At 30.7% G+C, this 12,114-nt stretch overlaps 1 protein-coding gene across 2 annotated transcripts in view; it reads left to right on the forward strand.

The window, feature by feature from the left end:
• The window catches only part of LOC126747472 (scavenger receptor class B member 1-like), a 129,057-nt gene that overhangs the window by 62,289 nt on the left and 54,654 nt on the right, over positions 1 to 12,114 (forward strand). The window contains exon 1 of one of the 2 annotated variants that reach the window (XM_050456139.1): positions 10,552 to 10,864. The exons of the other annotated variant lie outside the window; for it this stretch is intronic. The gene's annotated coding sequence lies outside the window, so the exon portion shown is untranslated. Of the gene's footprint in view, positions 1 to 10,551; positions 10,865 to 12,114 lie in introns of those variants that run through there. 2 annotated transcript variants of the gene reach the window in all.

Raw genomic sequence — 12,114 nt, forward strand, 5'->3', positions numbered from 1 at the left:
GATAGGAGGATACAATTCGGACGCAAACAACCAGTATGAAATTTCCTAAAGCCTAAGCTTGCCTGGAAAAACTTTCGCATATTATACCTAAATATTATAAAAGGTTATCAAGAAACTCCTTTATACAGTATAAATCTAAGTTTCACTCTATATGTGTAAATTGATTGGCTATATTGCTATAAGATGATGACCCTCCAAAATTAATATGACTAAGTTGAAAGAATCTTTAAGTGATCAACAACTAAAAATTTTAGATTCAAAGGTGACATTATGAATAAATTTATTTCCTGTTTTTTTTTTGAAGCAATTGAAATTATTTACCTACTCCTTACAGACAATCTATTTCTTTCCCTTTTAAATCCAATGTTTCCTATGCAACCTCTATTCAATCATAAACACTTAATCAAACGTCCAGGTACACCGGAAAATAGGTAAACGCGATACTCCTCAGTGATGGTGGTCCAGGCCTGTAAAATCGAACAACAACCTTCATAAATTTACATATGTTTTCAATGGGACTAAGATCTGGTGAACCTGCTGGCCAAGGATTTATTATCAATAATTGTTCTTGCATCCAAGCTTAGGTATAGGTAGGAGTCTGCATTATCCTGCTGAAAGCATGAGCCCTGAAATATCACAACACTTTCTACAGGATTTTGAGATGGTTTGCACCAATTTGGAAACAACTCTCGTCAGATATAAAAATCTTGCTGAAATTATCTCTCTGAAAACCTTGACAAAACTCCATTCTTCGTTATTTTTGTGGAGGTATTATTGCAAGGATCATTTTTCGTTTCTTTGATATGCAGCCTTGTCTTGTTAGTGCCGCGGATATAGTTTTGAGACATACACATATTTATTCACACATATTTATTCTTCTAAATCTGCTGGCTAGTTTTCGAAACCCTCAGGCTCGGATTTTATCGTCCTAAATTCACTTAAGCGATTAAATTGTTTCCGGGAATCTTCTTAAAACTGGTCTATGTCGTAAAAATCAAATTAAAATCATTTATTAATAGAAAATAAAATTCCATAAAGTGTGTAAGATTAGTGAACGTAATATACGTACATTTATCCCTCTATTTATTGTACATTGTGGCAAAAGGTATTTTCCCGCCATTATAAAAACCCATTGCGTCAATGCAAACATCTACGTGGAATAACCTTGACAAAAACCTAAACCAACATAAAAAAACAAGAATTATGGCAAGGCAACGGCAGGGCAAGAAAGCCGTGGAGAAGAGGACCGCAAAAGCAATACGGATAATGGTTAAATTTGTTAGAATGGATAACCCTGACACCACCGGACAACAGATAATAAATTACATGGAAAAACAACTGTGCATTATGGATGTCAAACCCTTGACAAAAATTAGGGTGTTGTGTCTTTCAAACCTGGTGTAAAAAAATCACTATGGCTTGTAGGCACTGCTGTAGAAGAAGTTCGTCCTCGTCGTAATCCTATATCTTTTGAAGCAAATTTTCAGCAGGCATCTACAGAACGTCAAAGGCTGTAGATAAGAATGATCTCTTCTTTTATCAAAATCTAAGAGGCCTGAAAACTATTGTAAGAATTTGTCTATATACCCTCGGGCTAAAGATTATAGTAGTATATTTCTTATAAAAACCTGGTTAGCTTGACTGCTGACCCATCCATAGAAGAAATTCGTATTTTAGCTGATCTAGGTGACTATGAGGAATACTGCCTTTATTATATTTCTACCGGGTAGTACCACTGGAAACTTTGGTACTACCAAAGTTTGAAGACTTGTGGATGATCCTCCACAAGTCTTCTTTTGATGTGGGGTACGGTTTTCGCACTTGTCTATCCAGTTCATCCCACAGTAATTCGATAGGATTGGGGTCCGGTGATTGTGGCGGGCATACCATAACTTTCAGAAGATGTTGCCTTTGTAATTGACCTAAATATTGCTTTGCACAATTTCCAAGTGTGCTTGGGGTCATTGTCATGTTGAAAGATGAAGTTTTTCCCAATTATCCGAGTACCAGAAGGAAGTACACTGTCACTTAAAATTGTTTTGTAATCCTCTTTGCGAAGAATTCCCTCTATTCTAATTAGATCGCCCACTGCAGATCCTCCGAGTGACCCTTACATTGGCATAATGGCGAACAAAAACTCGCCTCTTTCGACTCGTCACTCCAGAGAACTTTCTTAAAGTCATCAATGGTCCATTCTTTGTGTGATTGGACCCACTGAAGTCTTTCCTTCTTATTAACATCCTTCAGTAGCGGTTTTAATACAGCTAAACGTCGCCGTTTTACTGTCGAAACACTGACCGCTTTTTTACGCTCCTTGTTGATTTTTTGATATGATTTTTTTCGTGTTCGCCACGATTTCCTGGACTTTCCTGGCCAGCACGTACTCCTGATTTAACGACTCCAGATTGTTTTCTTATAGGCGTATCTAAAGTCTAAAGTGTATCTAAACAAGCCCCGCATACTGGATGAGCTAAAGAATAACATAAACGAGGAGGCGATAAGAAGAATTAATGGAAGAATTCGAGTAGATATTGAAAAATGAATAGAGTTTAACGGTGGTGATTTAAAATCTGTGATTTTCAACAAATAATAAACTATTGAAAACTGCATTCAATGACTATTATTTTTCAGAATTTCTAATCACTGTAGTGAAAAACATCATATCGTAACAAAAACAAACATCACCATGTAGGTATATTCCGTCTTTTATAAACATATCTATTGAATATGAAAATGTTAAATTATTGCAAAAGTTTTTGACATTTTTTAAAATGCCTTCATAGTTGGTGACTTTAATATCCTAATAATCTTCTTGGAAATCCAGTGAAGATCTACATGGTCTATATGCTAGTAACATATTATTTGCAAAGATTCTATTTTCTGCGGTTAACTTCTACTGTCTGCGAGGTAACCAATGAATATGGGTCAAATCTTGATGTCTGCTTTTTAAATATTAATTTACTCTTTACAATTAAAAGTAGCGGTCTTGTTAATCCTGATTCACATCATGCTTCTCTTGAACTGGTCTTGTCTTACACCTAAATATTCAACTTCACCTGTGGTTTATTATTATGATTTTAAACATGCAGATTTTCTAATTAGAAATTATTTCCTAAACTCTAAGTGGTAAACTAAATAATAATAAAATAATAATAATAAAATAATGTCTAATACTGGTTTATATGTTATTGTTGCAAACTTTTACTCTAGTATGATTGTTTTGATGTTTGTTCTCATAAAGAAGTCATTTTTTAGCAGCTATTATCCAGTTTGATTCTCTAGGGAGCTAAAGCCTTATCACACAGAAGAAAATTGCCCACAAATTATACAATCCGATTCCCTGACTAATTTACCTCATTAAGACTAAAAACCAATATGCTATCTAGGGACTATTATAGCAATTGGATCATGATTGGATCATCTTGTTATGTTATCAACTAAGTTTTTTTTTCTTTTTTCTGGCATCCTCCAGGTTAGCAATAAAAAACTGATTCTAGTATTAAGGATTTTAACGTGGGGCCAAAAAATCCCTTGTCAAAATCTATACAGTGGCGTACAATCTCTGTTTCCTGATTTAAATTGGAAGTTGCTGGAATTCTTTCAAATTTGTCCCTCCTCTTCCTTTTTAAAGTCGGTCTCTTAATATTGATTTATGAAACTCAAATTTCTTTAGCAGATTGACGAAACACTATTGTTGTTAGTAAATGCATGCATTATTTATAATAAATTAATAATTTTATCTGTTCAACAACGTCTTCTGCCCGTAAAATACTTTATATGTAAATATCCTTACTTTGACACACTAAGCAGCACAAAACACAAATATACAGAAATACGAGTTGCCTTGTTAACGCATAGAAATGTTGGTCCTCTCCTGAAGGTACAATAATTCCAACTAATTTTGACATTTGTAAGCCATAACCTCGCTTATCAAATCAGATTAAAAAAAAAGCGTGGTCAAACCCGGCGGTAAATTTGAATTTAATTAAACGCGGGAAATTCGAATTCTATGACGGGCCCAACTCGATATAACTACTAAATGTCATAGTGTACGTGTATTTTGCATGATTAAAACTAATTGCCCTCAACACTTGTTATTTACAACATATTTCCTTTTATATTTTTTAAGTTTAAAAAAATACAAAAAGAATTTGTCAACAAAATTAGACAAAAATATACATAGATAAATGAAGTCAAGTATAAAACTTGAAAACATTCGCAGGCATGATTAACAGAGGAAGAATTTGAAGAATAGCTTCATTAATTGCTCAATGTGTTATCGAGAAAAAATTATATACAATAAATGCTCAATTATTTGAAAAATTTCCATTATGATAACAGCGTAAAACGGGCTTATTGTTATCGAAAAAAAACAAGGATAAATACTAACACTTTATTTTTTGGAGAACTTGCACAAGTCAATAAAGTATGATTGCATGGATGGATGGTTTGATAAAACGAATGTCAAAAATTTCTTATAGATAAGACGGAGAAAGCCATACTTTCAAACATCTTAATAAGATTAAAAGAAGACATAGAAATGTGCAGCGATTTTAAAAAAATATCAGTGCAGGATACTTGTTTTATTTTTTACAGGGAAAAACATTAAAGTCAAACATTTTCACTTTATAAAATTAAAAAATGTAAGCGCTTTTTCAACTACTTTTTTTTCAAAAGACGAACACTCTGGAGAAGTTTATATATAAGTGCAAACCCTAAATTCATTACATTTATCTAATAGTCTATTAACATTAATCTTGATCATTTACCGTCGTAATTTAGAAGAAAAACAATTGTTAACACATTCCCTTTATCATGATCATCAGTATTTAATCTGAATTTGTATAGTCACGTTTATAGTGTAAACAATGATGATTTTACAAATTCTTAAGATTTTGGAATTTTCATCGAAACACATGTCGTGTGAATGTAATAAATATAAAATCAATGTTTATCATTTTATGTGACTATCTATATAATTTTTAGTAATGCTCGTGAATTATAAAAAAATTTAAATGAAATATGCATTTTATAAATCTTAAAATATACCTAAGAAAGTAATTATGTACTCATACTTATTTGCGGCTTAAAGGTCGGAATGATATACTTTAGGTCTAAACCTCTACATATGTGAAGTGAACATATTGTTCTTATTATTTATATCTATAAATGTTATAATTAAACAAATTAATAAAAAAAACAAAGGCTTAGAAGCACAAATCTACAGAAAAATCTTTTATAGGATGATAAGAACTTAATTGTCTATTCTGCTAAAAATACAATTACAATATTAGGTTAAGGTGGTAATTTTTTGAACAGTTTAAATAATTCAGAATAATGATTATAATATTTTTAATTTTTTTTAAACAGTAAAAGCCCCCATTTGATATAACATTAAACCACCAAAACCTGCTCAACAAAAAAAAAGGAAATTCAAATTTCGCAGCAACATCTTATCAGACTAAACCTGGCAACATTGGAGTCTTTACAGACAGGCGCTTCTGGAAATTCCACTTTATTCTGATTAGGGCGAATTTCGCGAATTTTTGACAAATAATTTTTATCTCGCACATTCACATATTTTACCCACACACATTAAAGCGAAATTCGTCTACGCGAAGAAGCGGATATTCTCAAAAAAGTTAAAACGATTTCAACTATTTTGCGAATTTCTTCTGTCAGCTGACATTAATTGTCAGTTTTTTCTTTGTTATGATTATGATTTGTTTATTTTAACCTTTAAATAGAAAACCATAAACGGTTGTTTCTTATTCAAAGATTTCACCTCTTTGTTTTGCGTTGTGTGAGCTCTGCATAAAAATTAACGTAAATAACAAAGTACAGGAACAATAATCAATAATGGAATACCTAGTTGATACTTAGTAATATAAAGTACTTTATGAAGGCCATAAATAATAATTTCTGGTGTTAGATTTATTGTGACATTTGTAATAAAATTGTCAAAATTAGCTCCTTGTGACAACATTTTCAGGTACAGCAGACTGAGGATGAGACTCCAGGAGGTGGCAGGTCTACGACGGTTTTTATGAATGAAACATATGAATTGAAAAAATTACATATCTTCGTAAATAATACATAATTATAGTAAAGATGAGCATTTATCACTATAGTTCGATCAATATATCTTTGCGTTCACGTCATCATTGTTTACATCTATTCAAGACAATCAGTAAACTTACTATTGTAGTAGCTTTAATATACGTCGAAAACTTAGAAAATAATGAACGTATATATTTTGAAAGTCGAAAAGAAATACGTATTCTAAAAACCATGTGTCAAAGTGTGTGTCTCAACCATGTGTCTCTCCATGTGTCAAACAAGAATAAATGCCATATGTTAAACCAAGAAAAATAATATTCGTGTTTCCGACATTCGATATTTGACACAGACCATTGGCGTTGTTGTTTTGTAGTTTTATTTTTTGATATTTAGACTTTCAGCAGTTTGTTTGCTTATTTGCGGTTACAATTTTATTTCTTTTTATTATTATATTTAAACAGTTGTTTTCATAACTTTTACTAGTGTTTAAATAATAATCAGGAGTTGCTACTCTGTTATAATTATTATAAAACCTCAACATGCCGGGAAAACGCTTGAATTTTCAAGCACGTGTCCTTGTTGGGAATCTCATTGATTATTTTAAGGCCGCTTATTTCTCTAAACGCAATCCAAGAGATAAATAATACTATTTTTATTCAATATTTGATAATATGATAAACTGAAAGACTTTATAGAGAGTTGCTCATGCCCTGAAAATCAGCTTAAGAACTGTAACCGGCATCAAAGTATCCAAAGATTAAGATGCGCTGCCTTCAACACCTGGAAAAAATAGGTCTCGAAGAAAAACCAAAACCCTCGACCTGAATGAGGATACTAAAATGGAGGTTCGGAATGTATTATATGTATGCACAAAATAAGTTATATATTTAAAAAAATGGCAAAAGTTGTATATTGTTATTATACTTTCAGAGAAACATGTAATCATACAACGGCTTAAAGAAGAGCTATGCCAAAAAGAAATAGTTGATATAAGTTATGGACCTCTACGAACCCTGCTTTGTCATTTGGGGTTTAAATACAAGAAAGATGATAACCGAAGAGCACTAATGGAGACACCTATTTTCAGCAGCATTTTTCAAAAATATATGGAAAATAAACATTCAGAATTTACACGTCAACTAGTTTTTCTCGATGAAACTTGGATTTTCTCAAAGGGCAACAAAATGAAATCATGGCAAGATGATAATGTAAAGAGTGTTCGTAGACCAGGTGGATTTGATGGAAAACACTTCATTGTGTTAGATGCTGGACACAAAGGTGGTTTTATAAAAAATTGCCAGTTTGGTTTTTGCTAGTAAATCGAAACTGATGGACTATCATGGAGAAATGAATAGTGAGAACTTTACAAAGTGCGTAGAAAATCAATTAATTCCAAATTTAGAAGAACCATCAATAGATCAATTATTACAAGCAAATGGACATGAAGTTTTAAGATTGCCACCCTACCGAAGAGCGTTTTCTCAAAACTCAACAAGATAAAAAAAAGTGATTTTTCAGGAAACGCATTTTTATGATTTATAAATTAACTGCTGGGATTTAAAAAATGCTGCTAAGAATTTAAACGTGTTTCATTACGTACATAATATTAGTCATAAGTATGAAAAAAAAAACACAACATTAATTTCTTTTAAAAAATTAGCAAAAAACTCGAGTTTTTACAAAACTCAACAACTTACATATTAACATTGTTTTAACTAAACAATAATTTCACCCTCCTCGTATTCTTTATTTATGTTGTCTTCATCGTCGCCTTTATTGTTTCTTGCTGCTGCCATCACATCTTGATAAAATAGCTTGGCATGTTCAGGTATATTCACACATTCCAATAGTGATTTAACATTGTCCCTTTTTTTAGTATTTACCATATTATACTTTACGAGGCATAGAAATATTCATGAATTTCAATAGGAAACGATCCTGGTCAATTTTATTAGCTTGTGAAAAAAAATGATGACGGAAAACTAAAACAAATGCAACAATAGATTGAAAAATTAATGGGAAAAACTGCAAAATACATACGTTCTACATCTCCAGCACTTATAGATTTTGCTAAACATTTCTTTTTTCCTTTATTATCTAAACTTATATGAGAACATTCTAATATAGGTGGGTGATTTCGTCCAACAAAATGTCTTGTTTCTTTCTTCTGTTTTTTATCACTATTGCGATGCTTCCACCCACCTGCAGTAACTGTGACATGTTTGTCGTATTCCGCGTTTTCATTTTCCGTACCTGTGGTCTCCATAATCGATCTTAAAGAACTAACAAATTAGGCCGTTAAACGATCTATTTATGCGACTGTGGGAAGACAGGTCTGATCTTGTTGAGTTTTGTAAAACCTATAGGTTTATGTTGAGTTTTGCAAAACCTTTGAAATTTTAAATGGCTATAGTGCGGTGTTTGTTGCGTTTTGCTGTATTTTCAGTGCACCAATCAATAGCCGACCCCAAAAACCATATATAAATAGTTGTATGTAACTAATGTGTGAGTAACTCATATTTGGCCATTTTTGCTTTTGTTGAGTTTTGAAAAAACGCTCCTCTGTCAGTTCAATGCTATTGAAATGATATGGGCAGATACAAAACATTATTATAATACACATATTGGTGAAGTTGGGCATACAGATGAAAACGTTTTAGAAATGTGGGAAAAAGCCTTAGAAAAATGTACACCAGAAGTATGGCAAGCGAAAGTGTGTCACACCGACAAACTAATTCAAGATTGGTATGACCGTGAAGTCATAATCGAAGAAGTTCCAGAGCTTATTATCCACCTAACCAATGAAGAAAGTGATAGTAATAAAAGTTCTAGTGAATCCTGTGAATCATTAAATGAAAAATTATAGAAATACATCAGACGAACATTTGCACAAATATAGAAATTTAATGTAAAATAAAATGTAAACATTACTAGAAAATATATAATATAATAAGTGATTTACCCAAAGTGAAATGTTATATGTATTTTTAAAGTAAGTGATTAAATATTTTACATACTACAGTTCATTATTTCATTTTAAAATCATTAAAAAAAAAACTTGTGATTAATATGATTATAACATTTTCAGTTTATTTCCAAAGAAATGCATATTTTTTGATTGTAATTCCTCTGATCATAAATATAGTATTATGATTTATGCTTATACGGGAAACTGGAAGAAATTAAGACAATAAGATCATAAGGTGTTTGTGTTCAGTTTTCGGTTCTGGAGCCGATATAGCTTGATTAAATCAAATTCTGTATCCATTTATCAGTTTTATCATTAAAAATAGAAGTAGCACATAGATTCAATGGTTGGTTATCATCAAGAAAAACCTCGCTAAATTTGATAAAATCATTTTGTATTGTAGAGCTCCTCAGTACGATTATAAACCATTCAAATAATCATACGAAAATATTTCATAATTTGAATGTTTTATAATATTCATAATTTTCATAATAAAAGCAAAGAGTAACAATATATACTATATAGTTATTCTTTGATAAAAGATTAGTGCGACGAACCAACGAGCTTGTTTTTGGATTTGAGGTTAGCTTAGACCATTGACAACATATCTGGTAAACAAATATCATAAGCGAATAGGCAGGTATATTTAAAATCAATATAGTGGAGTTATTTAACTTTTTTAACTAGATAATGTAGAAAACAAAGCACTTTTTAAAACTTAATTCATAGTTTATTTAAAGTCAAACTGACGACACTGACAGCTGATTGAATCCGATGAATCTCGGCTATGTTTTAATGATGACGTGAACGCAAAGATTCGTTGATCGAACTATAAATTATCTTTTTATAAGTGCAAACGGCTAACAGTAACTGTTGTAACAAAACACAAAACATAATTCCACAAATTCTACAAATAATAATTCTAGGTTAAGATATTTCCCATGATAAACGTCAATATCGCAGAAAACTTTAAATTTCCCGCCGCGAATATTTTTAAATCTGGATTTGATACATACTGTGAAAAATCCGCGAAATTCGCCATAGTCAGAATGAAGCTTAACGAATGAAAAACACGCCACCTGGCAGCTGACTCCAAGATTTGCGCGGCAAATTCGAAAAAGCCATCAATGTTTATTAATATTATTAATATTAATATTAATATCATTAATATTAACTACTTCCCAGACGGACTATAATTTTCCAGATTTTTGCAGCCATGTTAAATTTTCTCCTCATATTTACAACCATTTGTAGTTTATTTTTACTTCTAGAGTTCTAACGGTGAGGTCGGCACTCAGTCTCATAACGAGAACGTTAAGAAACAAAGCCGGGAAAACAAGCGAGCACACGTTTCACGAACAGGATTCTCATCCTTGAACGTAAAAACCCTAAAGCAAAAAAAGTATAAAAATAAATCACGCACAAAGTCGTCCTGCACATCTAAGTACCATCACGGTGCCCTCCTATTGGTCGAACCGTGTAAGCTAGTCCTGCCGGTACAGCGATCTATATATTCAAAAGCGGTTCGTACGCTGATAAAAGACTATTTTGATTTTGTCCTGCGAACCGAGAGGCGCCCGCAGCTTTTCGCAAAAGAACCCATAAGCGGTACCTCGACAGTTGTCTATAAATTCTCGCGCCGGTTTGTTTACATAGCGAAAGTAGTAGCAAGTTCATTGTATGTTTTATTTAATTGCCAATATTATTGTTTAACGTTTTTATTATTTACGATAGGCGTACGCGATTTTTATTGTTTTTTTTTTTGAAGTGTGATTTTATATAGGGTTGTGTTTTTTTTGGGACTGAGAGGCGGTCGTGTTGTGTTGAAGTATTTTGGTGCGTATTTTTTAGTTCTTATTTAAATTGATTAAATAACTTGAGTTTTGGTGACTTATTTAGATTAGTGCACTTTTTTGCCTGAAATCTATTTTTAATATTAGTATTTCCAGAAATATTTATTACAGTAAATATATTTTTCACGTTTTATTAATTAAAGTTAAATTATGTTTATATAAGCAGAATTATTATGGTTATTGTTTTTGAATTATTTTAAATGTCAAAATTCCTATATAATAAAATTTTTAACAGCTTTAAACAGTTCTATTAAACAATACAGACGAAACGAACTTTTTTTTCTACTCAATGTTTGGTAATTCTCTCAATTGATATTAAAAAAAAAATAACCCTACTTTTGACAATTTAAATATTCACTTTCATAGTTTTGTTTTATAAATTTTTTATGTTTAGTTTAATTTTTGTAACTTGATATTTTTGAGTTACCTATTTTATTACTCCTACAAAATTTTATGTTTAAGAGGTGTCTTTTTTTAAATTTTAAGTAATATATTCAATCTTACATAATTTGAATTTAAATAATTGTAAACATAAAGGTATTTTTCAGTTTGTTCATTCCAAACTTCCTATACAATTATATTATTCCTTATATATATTTATTTTATAAGTTGTGCTACGTTTGTATGTTTTATTATCTAATATGTATTCAAGTCAGATATCTTTTAAAAGCCTAGAAAATTATATATAAAAAATTTAAATAAATACGATATCAATATTTCAATAAATGTACTTTTGATATTTAAATTTTAACAAAAAAATTAATTAAATAATGTTGAAAGTTAAAATATATTTATACAAAAATAATTGTTACTAAGACTTCCTCTCTCTGCTGTTATTTTAAGAAGTTTTGTGTAAAAATGCAAATAAACTTTTCGCTTCTATTAATAATTATAATATGACATAAAGTTACAAAAATTATTACTATTATTTTTATCGTTTAAATTTTCTATTTTGTACTTTTTTTTTGTAAGTATCTTTTATTTAATTATTTATTTCATTTTTTATGAAGTTGGTTATTTTTGTATAAAACCCAATAGGTTTCGAATTGAATAATTCAATAATTTCTGTATATATGTAAGTGTTTAAATTTCTCATTATTTTTAAATAAATGTTACGTATGTTCAATTATTGGTCATTGATAACAAGCCATTTTAAAATATATCAAAAATAAAGTACCATTAACGACAAAGGAATTAGCCATACCTAAATAAGCGATATCATTATACAAGGGA

Source organism: Anthonomus grandis, chromosome 2 (assembly GCF_022605725.1).
Source record: "Anthonomus grandis grandis chromosome 2, icAntGran1.3, whole genome shotgun sequence".
Lineage (NCBI taxonomy): Eukaryota > Metazoa > Arthropoda > Insecta > Coleoptera > Curculionidae > Anthonomus > Anthonomus grandis.